Here is an 18,150-nt window from a genome sequence, read left to right as displayed (position 1 = left end):
GATGCTTCACCAGTGTACGGTCAGTCTCACTTGCTGCTTTTTCTTCATATATTCAGATGCTCACATGAAACTTGTTATCCTTCATGACAACTATAAATATCATCTGAATGAGTTTTAGGACTTAAATGTTTTGTAAGGGGTTGTGCAAAAATAAAAGTCTAAGAAATACAGATAGCCCTTCAGAAAGTTTAATGATGTGGGGTAACCTGTTAAGAAAAATGTATTTTTTCATAACTTCCATTTCAGAATCTGGTGCACCTTATTTACAGCCTTACAATTAAGACATTTATATGAAACAGCTTCAGGCTTTTAGGGCACAAAGCTAAACTGAGATCTGAAACTTACTTAGTGCATTTGCTCACCTGCTGCTGGTCTCTCCTATCTATGAGATGCTCTAATGGGCCAGCTCCTGCAGCAACTCCCATTCCATGCAAGGGGCCACATCCTGCAGGCGCAAAGCTGCCAAGGAAATTTTATATTTAAGCATTTAGGAAAATAGACCTGGTCAGAATTGTTCTTTTCTTGAAGGAAACATTAAAGGAAAATAAAAATAAAAACAGGATGGGGAGGGACTTCACGTATTTGGGGGTGGGGGGGAGAAAACACAGAAAACTTTCATTTTTTGCAACAAGAAATTACATGTTTGACATCAAAAGTGGAAGATTTGTTTCTCCAATGTGCAGTTTATGCTTCTATTTTCATGGGTTTTTATTCAGACTGTATTTTCCATGAAAAACCCAGCATATGCTCATTGCTTCCTGAGATGTGTGAGACATCCTGAATGTCTCTGAATGAAGGGCATTGAAAAAATTGTTATTAGGGAATATTGGCCACTCTGCTTTGATGGGAACAGAATTTTAACCACAAGGCCAGTAACATCACTGTGATATGGGGAACTGTATTCCCTAGCTCTAAAGATAAATCAGGGATGTAGCATATACTACTGATTTTTTTTGACAAATTAAAAAAAATAATCCTCAGTTCAATGCTTTATGAAGCTACCGAGATCACCTGATGGTAGTAACAGAAAATGGGGAAATCAGGATGAGATGATAGTAAATCTTTGCAATAATCCTTTAAAGCTGAGCTGTGGCCACACACGAGAGCCTTCTACACAAACCTGTTTTTAAGAAGCTGCTATGGAAATTGCCGTTCTTAAAGATCAGGCCAAGCTCAACTCTTGCCTCATTCAGATGAAGCAAGATCTGTCTCTTTTGGAAAAACTATTAATGCCTCATTTATTTGACAGTATTGAGTGTTATCTCTTAGAAAACAACTTAGGAAGTCCCAAAGCCTGATAGTGTCAGAAGCTGCAAGGGCTTCTTGAGGAAGAGAACACTATATATATATATATATATATATGTATACCTACCCTGTTTATTTATTTTTTTTCCTTAGCCAGTGAAAGGCAAACCATTATGTTAGGCATATGTCTCACCCACAACCAGAAGCATGTTTAAGAGTTTGGATTTCATAATGGCTTACAGCTTTCTAGGACAGGTAAAGCCTGGATGGCACTGGGCACTTTGTGCCTAGTAAGGGCAAATGAGACTTTAACTTTTGCCTTGTAACAACTTTATCTAAATATAAACCCTCTTACTGTCTCTTCTACATTTTATTACTTAGTCAGTTAAATAATACAGCTGGCAAAAAAAGATCTAATTTATCCTTGTCTGACTGATTCCCGGTCACCTAAGAAAAGAAGCTGTCAAATAGAAAGCCAAATCCCATGGCACCTACACAACAGAAGAAAGCAATGGGGAATGTTCCCTGGGAGATCAAATAAGGACTCGAGCGTTTGATTTCTATAGCAAGAATAGTGCACAATTTCCAGATGTTTATGACTTTGAAGAAAAACTGGTTTAGAGATAAGGATCTCAGAAGAGCTCACACTGAGTGCCGAGTGCTGTGCATATGAGACGTGTGATATTTCAACTTCTGATCTATATAATAAAGTACAAGACATTCATTTAAGGCACCAGACAAGACTGTCTGTTGGTCATGTAACTCAGAAGTGTCTTAATGGCATAGTTTCAGACTTCCACGAAGCTAAAAAAAAAAAAAAAAAAGCCCACAAAACCCCAGCCCTTTCTACTGCCATTATGAGACAACTTGGTGAAAAAATTAGCATTCTCAACCCTATTCCCAGCTTACCATTCAGGACAGTGCCAGGGTCCTACAACACATGTTTCATAAAATAGTCTATTATTTGGTTCATAATCATGTACTGAATGAGCTGAAAAAAACCCACTCTGATAATTTCAATTATTTTCTTAAGATGCTGTAAGTAGATAGATCAAGGTTCAGGTATAAGGGAAGACAGCATTGGAGAGCTTATCATTATTACTTTCAGTGTTTGTATTGCCATAAAAAGAGAAGGATGAAGAGTTTTGCAGGATTGGGATAAGAATGGTAAAGAAAAAAAAACGTTTCAAAACAAAAATCAACCTCTTTTGTGTAAACAGAAATAATTTTGCCAGAACAGTCAAAAGCAGGAAATTAATAACTTATCCTTTAGACGATTATGGCTGATTTTTTTTCTCTCATTTGCCATATAGGTGACAGATAGGAATGTCATATTTCCTTGGTACCTGAGCTCTAAAGCAGAGGCATCTTGTCCCTAGGTGGAAAGTTCAGACAACATTGCAGAACTGAACTGGAGGGCCTGATTTTTCAGAATATCTGACACTTATGTTTGGAGTTTGATAACATCAGTTAATTATGAAGGAATCTTTTATCGTTTCTCAATCTGGTTGACCCTAAATCATGCAGTTAGGCAAGAAAAGAGCAGTTCTCATAGTCTGAAATTAGAAAGAAAACTAATAATCAGATAGAGATTACTATCTGAGAGAAACATTTGGATTTAAACTAAACTGCTTCATATACTTGTGTTTAAGTACCATGAAATGTAACACATGCTTAAGTATATCGATTATTAATCAGGCCCTTGAATTAGGCCCTCCAAATAGACTTCAAGGGATATATCCTTTCTTCTCCTAGCAATGTTAAGTGTATTATTACACTTACTACAATGAGACCAACCTCACTGAAATACATGGAGGCTCATATCCTAGTTCACTAGGTTTGCAAGTGCCAGGGACTAAGAAGTTTGTATAGGACAGGACGTGGCTTGTTGAGATTTTAACATTTCCATTGACCAGACTATACAGTTAATATTTTAAAATATTTTACTCCTTCTCTCCCTGTAAATCTACAGTTTGAAACAGGCATGTCCTTATTCAAAGCTTCCATAAGAAAGAGACTCTTGTGCTAAACATTTATGTCTCACTGCTAGCTTTAAAAATTACTCATCTTTAATAAAGTTACCACAAAATGCACAATTTATTTTTACACAACAGGAGTCTATCTTTTTTCCCTTTCCAGAAAATATACAAAAACAGGTGGCTAGATTTCCTGAAGAAAAAACCATTTTAAATGTTTACTTGTTTTAAGGTATACTTAGGAATTTTAAATGCTCTTAAGAAAAACTTTTTAAGTCAAGTTTCAGCAGTACTTTTTCTTTTCACCTGTAGTTTTAAACTTTCTCTAACTCTACATCTTATTTTATTTTATATCTGTGCTGTTTATGTATTATTTTCAGATTAGGAAAAAAATTCTTCAACTATCAATTGAGAAATACAGCATGCAGTAATGTTTTTCAAGTAGTTTGTTCAGTGGTTACAGCTCATAAGGAATGCCTAAATACCTGGTAATGTGGCTTATTTTACTTTCATAATTATTGTAAACAACTGATACTGTAAACACAGTGCAATATCTGAAAGGACTCTGGTGGACATTGTAGAAAAATGCTGTCCAGCCATTTTAAAAGTGTGAAAAAGGAAAGTCTAATACATTTCCAAAGTATTTTCTTGGGTTGGCTTGTTGTTGGTTTGATTTGGGTTTTGGGTGGTGTTTTTTCATTTAAAGAGTCTGGATTGTAATGTATGGATTAGACAAAGGGAGGTTTGGGTAATAAAACAATAAAATCTTTTGAACGCATATTCCTATCATAGTTTCACAAAGAGGCCTCTTTCCCAGTGAAGTTCAGAAATCAGATTTCGTTGCTGGTTATGTGGCCATTTTTGGCAAACGAGAGTTTTTTGAGCTTTTTTGGCTAAGCCGCCCTGTAAATCTGAAATAGCTTTGCCCTCCCATTTTACTTCCTTGCATACAATCGTGAAAGGATACAAAATATTAACAAAAGGGAGCCCCTTTCCCAGGACAGCTACCCAGCAGGTGGATGGCACTGCGGCCCCGGCGGCAGTTCCCAGGCAGCCCGCGATGAAACAAGATGCTGAACAGCTTCTGCAAGTGCCGAGAGTTCCCAGCTCTGCTGGTTTTGTTGGGATTTGAAGGCATTTAACGCCCTGTGGTCAGTCATGTCAGGCAGCACGGGCTCAGATCACCCTGCTTGGGGGGACTCCAGACTCTTGCTTCCCATCTGACTCTGAGCAGTACTTCCACCATCTGAAAGAGCCACTTTTATCTCCTGAGCCTGTTTCTGATTTATGGACTTAGACACACTTGTCGTAGGCCTCAGAATGGAGGCATGTTAATACCTGATCCAACTGGAGTGCTAAGGTTTGCACTATATTCCTGTTCTTGCGTTAGAATCCTTGTTCTCTGTTATTTCATTCATCGGCGTGTGTATGAGTGCACCATGCATGCCGCACTACTACCAGGGGATTTTCCTTCATCATATTGCTATTGCAAATAGTAAACTATTGAATAGCTGGAAGTTTTTTGATTCCTTTTATTCTCACTAAGAAGCAAATGATTGGATCTAAATCAGGAAATTCCAACACAGATTTTCAGAACCGAAGACGCTCTGGATGGGGTGGGAGAAGGGGAAGGCGAAAGGCAGATGAAAATTTATTTCATCTTCTTTTTCTTGGAAGATGCCACGAATGCAGACTGCATTTTACGTAGCAAATTTGAAAGCCTGTTGTGTAACTCATGTTCAAAATAGTAATTGAAATGTATAGTGTTTATTACATTCCCATATGTTTGTAATCGAGGTACAACTCTAGTGGATGGGAAGCAAAAAGCTATAATTTGCTGCTTAGCATCAGAGCTGTTGCACATTCATTTAAATAGCTTTATTTATCTTCTTCCCCATAAAGAACCTTCCATACTGTAAATTTATTGAATGGTTAATGGCCCAAAAGTATGGGGTTCATTACAAAATGAAGTATTTATTGCAGTGTTAATTAAATAAAAGCATTGTAATCTTTCCAAATTGAACAATTATGCTCATTTGAACATTTTAAACAGAAAATCTTTTATATACTAATTGAGTTGCATAATGAAAAGCACGTGTAATGGAAATTTTAATCAAAACAAATACTGAAATAATTTGAACACTTTTTACAATATAAAAGGTCTACCTCAGTTTTTATTAGAAATATTATAACAGCCAGATTAGTTTCAGAACTCATGACCTTTGAGTGCGGTATATTATTTCTGAGCTGATAGGCCACCCTCACATACCAGTTGGCTAACCCCTTAAACATCAAAGTTACTGCTTGGCTACCAGCCTTAAACCATGACAGACTGGCTGCAAGCCCAAAACTTGACAGCCTGGCGCTAGGCCTGTAGCCTTAGCTGACAGCCTTTTCTGCAAGGGGCTGATGAATGATTTCTGGCAACTTGTGCTGCGCCCTGACTGACTGGGAGAATAGCATTCAATCAGAAAAATGTGCACGAAACCTCCATAGGTCTGTAAGAGATGGCACTTTGCCGAATGCCCAGATCAACGGCATGTTCACACCCAATTTTTTATTTATTTATTAAATTTCACCGAGCAACCCTAGAATATTTGCAACTGCAATTATATTTCAAATGGCTCAGCCACCTAACATCTAAATTTTAGTCAAAATTCAAGACTGTTCTTTTGCTTCTCTCTGTTTCCTGTTCTGAACTCCTGTAGGCATAGTTGGCTTTGTTTTTTCATTTGCTGACAAAAGCTGAATAATGCTTATTCATTTGTGAGTCTGAATAAAATTCCTAAAAGATGAAATTGCATGCCACAGATTTGCAGCTGAATTTTTTCTGTTCAGGGGAAGGCATGTAACCCAGTCCCTTTTACTGGGAGTTTTCTTGTTTGTGGATGGGCATTTCCTAAATTCTATTCCCATTTAATAGGTTTTTATTATTAAATTGAGGAAAAAGGAATGGAACCATTTAGGTCCTTTTCTTTGCTTGATATAATTGCACTGTAAGGGGAGCAGTCCATTAGTTGACATCAAGATTTTGCTGGGATTATCAAGAGATTTAAGGATAAATCTGCAGAAAAAAGCCCATGTAATTAAAAGGTATCAGCAGTAAGCTGACAGTTTATTGATGAAAATGCTTTGGAAGCAAATTCCTACTTACTTTATCCTTAAAGTGAACAATTATTTATAGGAATATGTAGTAGTAATCCCTTACAATGACTGAATATAGAGGTTTCTCTAATAAAATGGGCCTCATTGAATACAAGTGAAAAAAATGTGGTGTTATTAGGAAAAGGAGCTGTATTTTACATTTGAACTGCAACAAACAGTATGGCCATGAAATACATGCATAGCAAGGGATTTTAATGGAGCTAAAAGAATATCTAAAATGTAAAATTTGCAGACGTGGTGAAAACACCTGTGATGGTGATGGTTTTTTGTCTAGTGTGCACTGACATAGGTACCAGTCTCTACAGGATAAAGCATGTTATTCCATTACTCGTATTGGTACCATGAAAGTCTATGTGCATTAGCAATTTTTTCCTGTTACACAATATGTCTTTGTAGCTGTTTGAGTGACAGGTTGCACGTTAACACGAATAGGCATTCATATGATACTAGTAAAGATGAGTGATGGCCAACACATTATGACACTGATATTTCTAGATTGCTGCTAATGGGATATGACAAACCCTAGTGAAGAGTCAGCTATAGCAGTCTTTTATGTTTCAAAATCCATTTTCATCCCTTCTCCCAGAGAGTCTGAATGAATTAGGAGAGGAACCTCTTGCAGTGAAAACTTGTTCTTATTTTTCTTGTATTAGTGTGGAATAGATGTCCTGCTGTTCAGAGCAGAGAGTCAGTGCAAGCAGGAGGGAATCTTGCTGTAGGCTTCCTGAAATTATCCCATCATGATCTAGCAAGCTAGATGAAAAAAAAAGCTATAAATGTGAAGCAAATATGCAGAGCAATATATAAGCAGATCAGAAAGCCAATTACTTTTTATGCATAGGGATGATTAATGCAATGACCAAGGATAGTATTGAAAATATTACCATGTTATTATATATAGTCTTTTCCACCTAAGACAATGCAGAAAAGATTCTTCTTTCCTGGGTTGCAGGGGGAACATTTCCATCTCAAGGAGATTTGGCTGTTTAAAAATCAAATTTGAGCAAAACTCAAATGACTTCACTGAATAATTTAACATAATCTGTAGAGTATACTTCCTAACTAAGATATCTAAGTTTCACTTAAGAAACCAGAAAGGAGAGGGGGGTTTTGTTGCATTTTTTTTTTTTTTAAAGCAGGGAAACCGTTTGCAGTCTTATTGTAACCATCTGTGAGAAACACCAAGACAAATGAACTCAAGTTAGAAGGGGCAGCAGACAAAACATCACTGTGTGCACCCACAAAAAAGCACGTATGACAGTTCAACAGCTCACGGTTCAATCCAGGGCACCGGGAGGAGGCAGTAACTTGCGGCCTCTTGGCAGGGCTGTGGGCAGCCTCCGGGAGGGGAAGCACAACCATGGAGAAGAACTGTAGTTTTTGCTGCTGAGGGCCTGCAAGGCATGAAGATGAGGACATTGCTCCTGGAAGAAGAAACTCTTCCTTCTCTGAGTAAAAGCTGTCACTCTGCAGGCTCTGACTTCCTGCAGGGCAGCACCCACGCGGCTTGCCAGGACCGGCATGGTGCAGATGTCCTCCCTTCTCCACGGTCTTGGGCAGGAAAATAGCAGGTAGTTGCACCCGGGTTGAAAATACCATCCAGATCAATACACTACTGATGAGCTTTCCGTAGTGCTCTTCATGCAAAACAGCAAAACAAGAGTAATTTTTGCATGTAAGAATGAAAATATTCACTTTTATACTGCTAATAACTACTACAAGAAGGTGTGGGAGCTGCATTTCCATAGCCTGTCCATGAACTGTGGCAGCAGCTCCTCCAGGTGAGACCTGCACAGGGTTTGCTGCCTGCTGCCCTTGCCCGCAGCCCACTGAGACAGGATTCGTGCTTGGGGACCCACCAGCTCCGTCCTCTGCCTGACCGTCAGGGCTGGCAGCAGAGTTGAACTTACTGGAGTGCTTCCTCCTGTCCTTCCGTGGTTATTCACAAGGATAGCAGTGTTTTACTGAGAATGAAGAGGCAGCCCAGAAACTCCTGTTCCCTGCTCTGTACTGTAGGAAGGTGATGGGATAAAGAGGGGAAGCAAGCAAGTACCTTCTCTGCTAGACTGTTATTTAAATTGTTCCTAAACCTGATGGAAAGCTGAGACACTGTAGGGACTTCAACAATGTTAATAACTCATGGCTGTAAGCAGAACTATATTCAATTAGAGAAACAGCTATGGAAATCTCCCTCCCAAAAGCCAAAGTCCAACAAGATACAGGAAGGAGGACTAAGGGTTACAACACGTATCTCAAACATATTAGCAGGTGTTGAAGGAATCTGAAATTTGCTTTCTTCCAGGGGTTATTTCAGGATTATGAAAAAGTAACATAAAGAAGGGCTGTTTCTCCTGCGATTGCCTCAAATTAATCATTTTAATCTTATTCTTGCATGATGTCTCATGTTACTTCGGATCAGGAGGTAAATCTCCCCATTTCTCCCACTAGCTAGTGTGTTTTCAGAGTACAAATTCCTGGGAGGTGTGCTCCAAAACACCTCCCGGGCTGCTGCCATCACTAGGAGCCCAGGCCACAGGACTGGCCCAGAGCTAATCCTCTTTCCCCCCAGAAATGCACCCAGGGTTGATTTTGGGTCCACATCATTAGATCCACCATGACTGCACTGCTTACTTGCTGCCATAGATACAGCAGTGAATATACCATTTAGGGGCCTGTCACAGAATTGTTGTTTAAATTTTACTCGCCTGCCCTTCCAAATAAGAAAGCCCTTTTGGAAGTATTTCTATTTCGAACACAAAATTAAAAACAAAAATGGAAAGTGCTAGCTTTCCACTGGTGTGACTACAATTTCTAGGTTTTACCATTTATTTGAATTAAATTAATTCAGTTCAGTAATTCCCAGTCTCAGTCAGGCTTAAGATCTTCACTGCTGAGCTATGTACAGATTGAAAGACCAGGTCGTATCTTAGAGATCCCTTTTTTAAAGCACATGAAATGAAGTGAGTTGAAGAGAGGAGGATGATGGTCTTAGCAGAAGTCAAGTGCAGGGACCTGAGTAGTGATTTGGCATATGGGTGGCAGAATAAATCTCCTGCTTTGTCAAAGCTGTCTAATGCGATTTTTTTCATCAGTCACTTCAGTATGACTCATTAAAGACATTTAGGAGTTAATTCTCATTGATTTTAGTGAGAGACAGGCACTCAGATACTCCTGAAAATCCCACAAGGCATGCATCTACGTTTTTAGGTAACAAGATATATCTAAAAAAGCATATTAGCATGAAATGGAGAAAATATCTTCACCACAGAGAAATTTGAGGTTAAAAAAGACTAGAAGATAGTAAGACTTTTGGTTGTTGCAATGTGAATCAGCTTTAAATACCTAAAACAGACCGGAGGGACAGGGGTCCTGATGCTGGGCTGTTAATCACTGGTGTGGTCAAAATGGGCCAAATTCTACAGTCATTACTCAGGCAAAACTCCTGTGAAAAATCGGTGTAAGGTTTGCCAGGGTAAAGATTTGGACTTACAGTGGGTGATTGCTGAGTCTTTTATCATTTGTTAGATCAGCAAACTCTTCTCAGCATGCAGCATGCACACAGGATATAATTTGGACCACCTACAGAACAGCTTGTCTGATTCCTAACTGCAAGCCATTAAAAACTAGAATGTAAATATGATATTTGAGCCAATAGTGCCATCAACATAGAATGCATTTCTGCTTCTAAATCAGAGGCATGTCTTGCCTGACTGGATTTCACAACCACCGCTTGTCTGTGAATTGTCTTCTTGAGACTCTGATGTTAAAAAGACCCTGAGCTGGTAACACGCTGCTGATTTAAGGACTATAATTAGATCAGAATATAGCCTGGCTTCGGGCGAGTTGCAAGACCACAGACAGAGCGAAATTTTTCTCACCTGGATGCTGCTATAGGTTAGGAGCAACTCCATGGACTTCAGCTCCTTGGTGCTGCAGAACAGCGTGAAGGTGGGTCCACAGTGCCCTGCATGAAAGGTTATTTTTAATTAGTGCTAGAATAGGGCTTCAGGAGCTAAATAAAGTTTAAGACCCTATTCTCCCAGGAGCCATAGACATGCATGCTAGGCCTTCAGAGCTAAATAACCGGAGTGACAGAAATATAACAGCAAACACTTCAGGAGCTGGAGGGAACTGAATGGCCAGAGATCTGAAGCAACCTGTGTGTGAGGGCACGGGGAGGTGATAACGCACCTGGGAGCCGAAGCCTGGATGGCAATTAATGCCCCATATCAACTGCACTACCTTGCCAGCACTGCCCCGGCTGTTCTCATCCTTCAATGGATATTGTGTACACTATTCTTATGGTACTCTTGATAATTTTAAGCACTCTAGAGTCATAGCCATTTATAGCGTATGGAATTTCAGTGGTGTTTATGTTTCCACGTGAAAACCACTGATATGATGACTTAGTCATTTATGTAACATTAGGGTATAGATGAAGATGGGGATCCTGGCCTCTTTCCATCCTAAAAAATGTCTTGTTTGTAACATTATACCACGTTTGCTTGGATGTATTTTTGCTGCATTGATGAATTTGCGATTAATGAGGTTTTGTCATAAAAATTCTGTACACAACTAAAAATTACATGCAATTATATGTGCAGAAACAAAGTAAAAAATATTTGGGTTGGAGTGCACAACTTTGATTTGGCCACATTTACTGGTTATATGCAACCGAATCTAGTAGGTTTTTTTACAAAAACAAAGTAATTAAATAACAGTAATGATACTTTTGCATGCAGACGGAGTGACATAATGTGACTTATTAATGAGAACAACAAAGAACAGTGGGATTAAATGTATCCCTGGTGTAACACAGTTGCTAAAAATCAACATTACCACTGGGACTAATTTGGTCTAAAATGGATTGTTTCCCAGAGGGCATTGCTATGTGAAATCTTCTTATCTTTGAGAAAAAAGGAACAATGATCTCACTTTACATTTGCTTTCTTTTTCACTTCCCTATTTCCACTGGTTTCAGTGTGATTGTACAGGTGAAAAGAGGGGCACGAGCTGATCCCATGGTGTAACTAGATACAAAATTTGACATCCTGCTGGGGAGACAGAATGCTTTGAATCTGCCACTTTTCAAAGAGTTTGCAAACAGCGTAGCTATAACGTATTAGTCTAACTTAAATATCTCCAGAGGTTGTGTTAAACTGGCGAGCCTTAGACAGGAAACACTGTGTTATCTGAAGAATACTGAATTCCTAGAAGCTTCAGTTGTACGTGGCAGGGTGAAATGACTAGACATAGTTTTAAAAATAACCCTTCTTTCAGATTTCAGAGGTAACAGACGGGTCCAGGTGGCCTAGTGTTACCCTGATCACGGTCAGGTGTCAAAGTCTGTAGCTATGAGGTGTCTGAACAGTCAAAAAAGCCGCTGTGTTTGGAGCATTACCTGATGCATGTCATTAAATTATTTGTGAAACACTCACTGAACAGGTTGTTGTTAATGATTATCCATGATATAAACCTGTTAAATTCAACCTGGTTTGCTTGCAAAAGTGTTGCTGTAATTAAGGCCTAATCCTGCAGTCACTGTCCCTGTGTAAATAATTTAATTCAGTTCTGGACAGGAGAGCAATTCCAGTGGCTCAGAATTCATTCAAGTGCTCTATGTTGATAAATCTTTATGCATGTGTGATATAGAAAAAATAAATTTAGAGAGGAAACCTATTTCAGCTTTAAATTTCTAAGAAGTATTTATAGGCAAAAGTGAATAAAAATAAATTTTAAATTATGAAGCAGAGGTTGATGGTTTCCACTTAACAACAAATTTATGCGTGGGAGGATTAATATAGAACAATAACACTGCACCGTCCTGAAGGCTAGAAATTGAAAAAGAATAATACATCGATGTTATATTGAGATATAATACTCTATACCCTAATTTTTGTGCAGAATAACACATTTTTCTTGGATAGAAGAATTTTGTGTCAGCTCTTAACCATGTTACAGTTTCTTCTGGCGTCCAGACTTGGGAAGCTAACATTTATCTGGTCGGGCTATTAGCACCTTACAGCCCAACCTGAAACTTTCTCTAGTCCCTTTACTAAATAAACAAAGAGTCTAGGAATCATAGTTTTCTCTTTACAGATGCCCTTTAACCTTCATGACTATTCCTAGCTGTATATTTATTTACATAAAACACAGTACTTCTGTGAAACACTAGACTGCCTACCTCTACAGCCATTTCCTACAGAGGGGAAAAAAAAAAAGCAAGCTTGTCAATGTGCTTCAGTTTTCATTTGCCTCAATGTAATCATCTTTTGTGATTTAAAAGCTGGGAATATGCTGATCTTCACCGCACCGCTGTTTTAAAGGAATGATAATGTATACACAGCCAGCTTTTGGTGCATGGATTGGAATAATGTTAATTTTAATCTAAAAGCAATTTAGTGCCCACAGAACAGCTTGATGTACAACGTATCTTAGTGATGGATGCTGATAATAGATGGGATGGTGTTTTAGAGAGGCTAAAACTACAGCTGGCTTGGCTGGCTATCGAGCTGTGTTACAGTTTCTTCAGCATAAAATTTAGTTTGAAAGTGTCTTATATAGGGTCTGGACACAGCAGGACGTTTAATGGACACCCGCCCACCCCAAAATCCAGATAAGAGGGCAGTTGTCAGACTGCAGCATCCATTTCTAGCAGGCCAGTCATTAGGTGATGGTGCTTTAAGATTACTTAGGTGTTAAAAAGTGTTTGAAATACTAACCAGATTTAAAAACAAATTTTCGCATACAACTTGGTGTTCTTGTTGCTTTTACTTCAGCTTGGTTCGAGCCTCCTCTCACCCTGATGTAGGGTGTCGCACTGGTGTTTCACGACCAGAGCTCACTTGTTCACGGGCTTTCTGCAGAGAGCTTAGAGGTCACCGTGTCCGAGGGGCTCCGGGGCATGGCAGTGACCGTCCAGTTCTCCTCCGCGGCAGCCGCTGCTGTCTCCTCTTTTGTGCTGGGAGGGGGTGTCCTTGGGAGAGGAGCAATTATCCCGGCCAGGGAAGCAAAGCAAGCCGCAGCGTCTCAGTGCCTGCTTGCACCGTGCCGATACGCCGTGAATCCTCCCCGTAAACAGCTGGTCCAACACACCACGCGGCATCCAAGTGCCATTCAGTGCCGTGGCTGCAGTCGAGACAGTATGTTTTGAATTCCAGAATGCCGCTATTTGCATTTTAAGGAAATACAATTCCATAGATAATTATTTCGCTGCTGAAGGATGGCTTTCCAGGCACGGTACCTTCCCTTTTACAAAATCTATGTCTGTTTTATCTAAACCACCAGAAATCATAATAACTACAGCCCCCCTCTTTTTTTTTTTTTACACATAAATTTGCTATCATTCCTTCTCATACTTGAATGTTCTCCCACCTGCCCTCAATTTAATCTGTGAATGTAAGCACATAAATCTTCATGACATTTTGGCAGAAAGTACCTATTTTCAGATGACTCCTTTAGGAAACTCTGAATCCAGGTGTTTGTTTTTTGCATAAAGTGTTGCAAAAGGGGAATTTTAATGTGACCATACAACCAAAAAACTGGTTACATTTGAAATTCTGTGAAAGGGTGGGCTAGCATGCGTGCAAACTTTGCATATCTTTTCTACACCCTGAGTTATATTCAGAGAGCTAAATGATAATTACTGTACCATCTGTAAAGGAAAGGAATATAGAATTTTACTGCTACAAGCATGCGATTACACAAACTTTGTAATGTGTAATGAACATGCGCTGGATATTTAAAAGTCCTTTATCACATTTGACAAAAAGGGATGAGAAGTGGAATGCTGATCTCAAAATATATTTTTGAGATGGGGTGAAAAAAGAAAAAAAAAAAGGGGGGGGATGAAACAGTTGGCTATTTTTCTTTGGCCAGATGGTTTCTAAACAAAGATCAGAATCTATTTGAAAGTCTGATCATAAGGTCTGCACTAAATAGTCTTCACATAAGGACTGCATGATCTGAAATTTGAAAAGCCTTTTACCTTTAGTTTCTATGGAGCCTATAAGAAACCTAGCTTTATTTAAGCTTGTATGGTGAATTAAAACAGAGGTGCTCCCTGTTTGCTCTCTACCATCTTTTAGATACTGCATAGGGAACAGATTTTTTTAGTAAGTAAGTGCTGTTCTCCAACTCTTGGGGGGAAAAAAAAAAAATCACGCTCTTTTATAATTACTCAAATTTGTCACCAAACTGAAAATGCCCCCCCCAAATAATTGATCATTAAAAAATAAAATCCTTTGTGCCTAAGCACATGTGTATGGATATCTTATTAAGAAAATACAGAAAAGTCCTTTGTTTCTAAGATAATGAGGAAAGTGTTGTATTTTGCAGTCCACAGTCTCTTACTTTTCTCCCAAAGGTGAGATTAGCCGGTGTGGGTGCTTTGGCTATTACTGGGACAAATAGCCATGGGACAGGGAGAAACTTGAAAAGGGGAGGAAAAGAAAACGCTACTAAAAAAAAAAAAAGAAAAAAAGAAGAAACTCTGTCAGGGAATTAGCTGGCTTTTCTTCCTCTGATATAAAATCTTAGCACAGCCCTCCCCCTTCCCTAAAAAAATCCTATAGCAAAGCAGATCTACATCTCACACACACCTTTTTCTCCTGAGAGAGGACGGTGGAATGGACCACACAGGACAGCAGTTACACTATATCTCTTAGCTCACACTCCTGGCAGGCAGGCAGATGTGATGGAGATAAGGGCAGTACAAGGATTTCGGCAGAGGATAAGAGCGCACATTGTTCCAACGCTGATATTCCCCACTACAGAAGAGACGATTTTTTTTTTTCTTTAAATCCCGTAATCACTTATATTTTGCAGAACAACAAAAAAACCGTTCTCCTTTTTGCTTCTAATGGACTAATCCTGCAGAAAGGCTTTGCTCTGAATTCATACTTTTCTATAGGGCCACAATCTCTTTTCTAGTGAAAAGGTTAATTCAAAGGTCTTTTGACCAGGCCGGCGGCCGGCAGCGCTCTCGAGGTGGCGACACAATTGCCGGCGCAGGAGGGGAGTGGCAGCTGCTGCGCCCGCGTCTCAGCACCCGCTCCCCGGTGCCCTTATAATTTCTGTAGTTGACTACGGCTCTGGGAGCCAGGATAAGACACTGATGTAAGGAAGATTGATGCATTGATTGTGCTGCGTGAGACCATAGCGTTCAGCTGCCCTTGCAGGGCTTTTAACGCCAGCACCGATCTCTCAGGGTTTGCTAATACAAAGGGGAGGGAGAGGCTGCCCTTGGGGGACTCGATGAGATGCCTGACGTACCTGCTCTCGCCTTTGTGGTTCACTCTTGTATAGCACCCTTAAAGGTGAGAAAAACCAGCCCCGTGCACTCTGTCTCCTCAGTGTACCTTTACTCAGAGAGAAAAGAGAAATTTGGATGGGCCCTTGGAGTTGGCTGTTGTTACCGCTGCTTTTTTGGCATCATCAGAACAATCCCTTTAAAATCCCAACTTCCCATGAACTTACCCATTCTGATCTGAATTTCGGGTGCAGGGATTCCCGCTGGCCACCCTAATCTCCCGCCTGGGCAAAGGATTCTTTTCAAGCTGATGGCACAAAGGACTTTGTGGCAAGTTTTACACAGCATGCGCAAATGAACCGATCTTCTGTTTGCAAGCAGGAGGAGAGTTTTCTTTCTTTCTTTCTTTCTTTCTTTCTTTCTTTCTTAAGTATTCAGTTCATAGCGGTTTGTTCCCTTTACTCACTCAAGCTATCCCAGGGTAGAGAGCAAGTTTCTTGCCAAAAATAGAAGCATATTCCACTTTGGGGCGGGGGAACAGCACTTTACACTTGCTCTAGCAATCCAGAACAGTTTACAGAGAAACATTATCCTGCTGATAAAAACATTTTATAAGGTGAAGTTATGCCCCAGGTTCAATGGGACTTGTCCGTGAACATCTGAGGGCAGAGATTGTTTCCTGAAGGCTCATGTTGTGCAGTTCTTTGCTGCTGAATACCAATACCAGCTATAGCAGATATTCCTAAATGGAAAAAGTGGTAGTTGTTGCTATCTAAGGCAAAGATAAACCAAACAAGAGGCATTAAAATTAATCTTCAAAAAAAGAACAAGAAGAAATAAAATGGCTAAAAAAAGTATGTGCTTCTAAAGGAATGGGAGATATTTCTGATGTCCAGATGGGATTGTGTCTTCTAGGGGAGCTGGTCTGATGTCTCCCTTGACACCAGAGCAATGGCATTTTCCAATCTCCCATCACATCGTCCCCCTCGCATGCAATGGAGCCGAGTCAGCCTCGGGGAGCAGCGGCAGCAGATCTGCGTTGCACAGCTCCAGTAAGCCTGCACAGCCCCCCGGGGCTCACCACTACCCCCCCCAGTGGGTTCCCACTCTCAGACCCTCTGCACCAGCCTCTGACCCTCGGGCACTGGTGCAATGAGCTTCCCTGGACGCAAGCCCAGTGGGGCTCTCACTGGCCAGGCAGGGAGCCATCACCTGGCTGTACGCACCCACTAACTGCTGCTGACAGCCCTTGGAGAAGGGTTCAAGCGTGATTTTTTTTTTTCTTTCTGTGTGGTAATGGCAGGAGTGTCTACATCTATCATGCAGCAAATCCAGCATAGACACTCTTTTCTTGCATTTTTTTTAAACTTTGATCTCATGACACTGAAGATAGAGAGGACAGTGGGTTTTCGGTGTTAAAGAGTGTATGACTGAAATCCCACAGGTCTCAGTGGTAAATTCCACTTTTCATTTTCCTGAGTAGAACTGTAAGTAGATTCAGGGGTTTGGGCTTAGTTTGAGCATTTTCTGGGTGAATGTCCCACTGATTCCTTCTTGCCTTTCATTAGAAAAACTCTTAAAATCAGTGCTAAAATGCTAATTGGGGAAGGAGAAAATCCCCAGATTTTTCACAAAATTATTTCTTTTTGCACCAATTCTTAAAAATTTCAGAAGTTCTTAATAGAAGAGAGGACATATTTTGGATAAATATATTCGTATTTTCCCTAGTGCTTAGCAGCTCCAGGTTTTATTTCCCCTGAAAGGGAAGAAAGTTAGTTTTTGCATTTTTTAAGATCTCAGAACTGCATAATACTCACAGGCTGTTTCAGCATAATACTTCACAACTGCAGTGCAGTTTCCATCTTTTTAAGTGCTTTAGTAACTTAAACAGTAGTATTAGCAAGGTTTGATGTATAAAGCAAGTAATTACTGGAGTATAGTGAGTATTTCTCATACCAAGAGAAAATTAGCATGGTAATTAAATTCGTGTCTACTTGGGTTTGCAGCTGTATTTTTGCTAATCTAATCTAATAATCTTGGAAGGTTATAATTACTTGTTTTTTAAAGTGCATCTGCTAGCTGGCATGGTGTGGCAAGCACAACTGATATTTGTTTTATTATAATCAGTGCCTGCGCAGTCATTTTGGAGGGCAAAGCAAAAAGCATCGCCACTGAGGTCAGTTGATGATCGTTCTCCTTGGTGAGCTTTGGGTAGGGTTTGGTTTTCAGGAGAAAGGGAGAAAAGGCTCAATTTCTGATGCTGTGGCAGCGTTACTACGTGACTTTCGGCATCCTATTTACTCCGTTCCCACTTTCTTCTCCAGTTAGTCCCACTTTAGTTCCTAAAGTGGTGAGGTATTTGAGAGTAAGTTCAGCTGAATGGAGTTTCCCCACTTCTGAGCTGGACAATGCAGGTTTTAGGCACTTCTATTCACCGAGGTGGTAAGTTTATGTGGTTAAACCATTTTCCCCAGAACCAGTACTGGGTACAAGCTGACAGAACTTCCATTACGT

The sequence above is a fragment of the Aquila chrysaetos genome, chromosome 20, assembly GCF_900496995.4.
Source record: "Aquila chrysaetos chrysaetos chromosome 20, bAquChr1.4, whole genome shotgun sequence".
Lineage (NCBI taxonomy): Eukaryota > Metazoa > Chordata > Aves > Accipitriformes > Accipitridae > Aquila > Aquila chrysaetos.
Note: the sequence above shows the minus strand (reverse complement) of the source record.